The sequence below is a fragment of the Pimephales promelas genome, chromosome 9 (assembly GCF_988280905.1).
Source record: "Pimephales promelas chromosome 9, fPimPro1.hap1.1, whole genome shotgun sequence".
NCBI classification, from domain to species: domain Eukaryota; kingdom Metazoa; phylum Chordata; class Actinopteri; order Cypriniformes; family Leuciscidae; genus Pimephales; species Pimephales promelas.
In genome coordinates this window covers 10,314,949-10,318,072 of record NC_142777.1, presented here as the reverse complement: position 1 = coordinate 10,318,072, position 3,124 = coordinate 10,314,949, and the positions used below count along the sequence as shown (strand labels likewise).

The window sequence follows — 3,124 nt, the reverse complement described above, 5'->3', positions numbered from 1 at the left end:
GAGCCCCCTCAGGGGCCAGGCCCGAAATTTCCACAGGTCTAGTCGAGGGTGAATATTGAGCCCCCAGCCTGTAGAAACAGGTCCCTCCTTAGAGGGATCTGCCAAGGCTGGCCTGTCCAAAGATCACGTGTGTCCCTTTTATTGCCAACCCATAATCTATGTGCTGCCTCTGCAAACATGAGATTCGAGTCATTCACAACATATTTGGCTTTCATCTCTTCGAGCGCCGGGGCTGAAACTTCCTCCCCATTTCCTCCAGTAAAATATAAAACCAAAAAAATGCCAATAGCCAATTCTGTCTCCATAGCTATTTACTCAATTATAACAAATTAATTATCAGGATTGCAGCTCTAATCTCGCACTGTTACTTGGCGCCAGGAGCCATGGTGCGTCCTTCGAAGGACGAATTGGCTGCATCCTTCGAAGTCCACGTCCTTCGAAGGTGCAGCATTCACATTGGGACACAGCTTAAGTGTCATATCGATGCAGTTCGAGTTCCCTCGAAAGGGAACTTGCTCTTTGTGGGGAAAAAAATTATCAGTGTAACTATGATAAGTCAATGCAGAGAGCCAAAGAGAAGAGATCTTTCTCTCAATATTCAACATGAACTAACTAGAGCATAGTGTATGAAGACTCCCCTTCAGAATACACACACGTTGATGCACGTTGAGTAAAGATGTCTGCCTAGCATGTTTACATTACAAAGTTGAGCAGTGGAATGGATAAACACATTCTGTGAATGGCACCTTAGAGACTTTTTATTGAAGCACATAACAGCTTTTAAGATGCAGTCACATAAGTGGAATTATGGCAACATTTTATGGCCAAAAATGTTCTATAGACCTCAGAGCAGCACCATGACATGTCTGAAAGTGAGGCTTTGAGGGATAGACTTACCGTATTTACAATGGCATCCACTGTAAAAAGCTGAATAAAACTCCTAGATTACTTACAATTTTCCACAGCTTACAGATCGGGAGTTTTTTGTAAACTGTACAGCCCATTGAAGAGATGCATGTCTATCCCCCACAGCCTCGCTTTCATTCTCACTAAAAATCAAAGATGACGCTGCCGTGAATAAGGCGTATTGTCTATTATCAATAATGTAGAGATGTATGAAACAGTTCACACAGAAGTCAATTTCAAAAAAGCAGCTTTCTAGTCTAATTCGTGAGAGCAACTTGAACACAAACAAATTTTGCGTACAAAACCAGTCACGAAGATTCCTATTGAAATGATTGGATTTCAACTCGCCTTAATTCCCTTTCGTAGTCACTCCGAGTTACGTCGGATGACGGAGAATGGGAATTTCGCATAGAAAGCCAATCCTCTTCGAGTATTAAAAAACGAGCCAATGGAAGGAAAATGCCATGGGTCACCGCCCCACCTCGTGGGTATAAAAGGAGGAACCGCAGTATGTTTTCGCTTCGGAGCCAAGAGAACTCTTCACTCCACAAGCCATTCATACTGAGTTTCAACTCTTTGAGACGAGCTTCCTCTCCAGTGTTGGTGTGATGGCGGTACCCAGTGAGATTCTACATTGCCTGCGATCTGTGCAGTGGTCTGCCAGACTGTGTGTTTCTCCCTGGTCGCCTCAGCGCTGCAGAGTGAATTTTCTCCTCTCTTTTGAAAGAGCTGCACGTGGCACGTCTTTTTAAAGATGGTTCGCCCATGTTCTTCTGGTTGCGGTCGATACTTGTCTTCCTCTGATGGGCACGAGCGCTGTTTTGTGTGTCTGGGCTTTGAGCATGCTAAAGCAGCGCTCGTGGATGACTCATGTTCCTTCTGTGGGAACATGACCATCGCAACACTTAGATCGAGACTCAATTATCTTACTGTGAGAGTCCCCGCATCCGTTACCTGATCTGCTTCCTCCTCGAGAGGGGGCTCTTCGGCTCGTGGACAGGGTGATCTGACGGTGACGGTGTGGAACAAAGACCCGACGCTTGTTGCTCGGTCCACACCCCCCTCTGCTGTGTTGCAACCCGCGAGTGCCGCGGTGATTTGGACGAGTGCTTCTTCGCAGGTGCCGTCCATTTCATTCGGCGCTCCAGAGGAGGACGCGATGTCGATCGCGGCATTACAAGGTGGGCTAGACTCCTCGGAAATTGAGGATTTGGCTGCGTTGCTTCCCTTGGGAGTGGCAGCTTTGCTCGTGTCTGATCCCGAGATGACGGCCATGCTGTCTCGGGCCGCTGTGAGCATCGGGTTACAGTGGAACCCTCCGCCCTGCCCCGATCGCTCACGGATGGATGATTGGTTTTTGGGCAAGGCTGCCACTTCACGGCCACAGCCAACCCCAATTCCTTTCTTCCCCAAGCTGCATGGGGAGCTGACGAAGACATGGAAGGCTCCTTTGACCTCCCGTGAGCGTTTGTCAGTCTCCCCCGCCTTTCCTCCCCTCGACGGCGCGGCTGCCCGTGGGTACACTGGGATCCCCCTGGTGGAGCGCTCTGTTGAGATGCAACTGTGTCCTCAGAGCGCATCCTCTCGGGGTGCTCCTAAGCACCCGTCCAAGGCCTGTAGGTTCTCGTCATCGATGGTGGCGAGGTCCAATAGGCGGCTGCTGCCCTGCATGCTATGAGCACCTTGCAGGTTTTTCAGGCAAAGCTGCTTAGAGACATGCACGAGGGTAGGACTGAACAAGGGGCGTTCAATGAACTGCGTGCTGCTACTGATCTCACTTTCCGGGCGACTAAGGTGGCCGCACGCTCCCTGGGTCAGGTGATGGCCACTAACGTGGTCCAGGATCATCACCTCTGGCTAAACCTGGCTGATGTGCCCCCTTATCCCAGGCTAGCCTTTTCGGCGGTGCGGTCGAGGACTTTGCCCAGCAGTTCTCGACCGCTCAGAAGCAGACTGAGGCGATTAGACACATCCTGCCCCGACGGCCAGCTGCTGCCTCCACCCAGCCGTCGGTACAGACGCCTCAGCCTGCTTGCCGCTGAGGGCGCCCTCCTGCGGCTCCCCTCCCTCCCGCACGGCCCCAGCAGCAGGCTTCACACGGGCCGCGTTGTGAAGGAGGCCGCTGGAAGGCGCCACAGCCCCCTCAGGCTCCGCGCCCCGCTAAGCAGCGTTCCTGAGACGGGCTGCTCAGTGTTGGCGTCGAGTTTTTCCCAGGAGG

At 51.5% G+C, this 3,124-nt stretch overlaps 1 pseudogene; it reads right to left on the bottom strand.

Moving 5' to 3' along the window:
- Positions 1-364: 364 nt before the first annotated feature.
- Positions 365-2,577, bottom strand: LOC148977513 (uncharacterized; annotated as a pseudogene).
- Between the last annotated feature and the right edge of the window lie 547 nt (positions 2,578-3,124).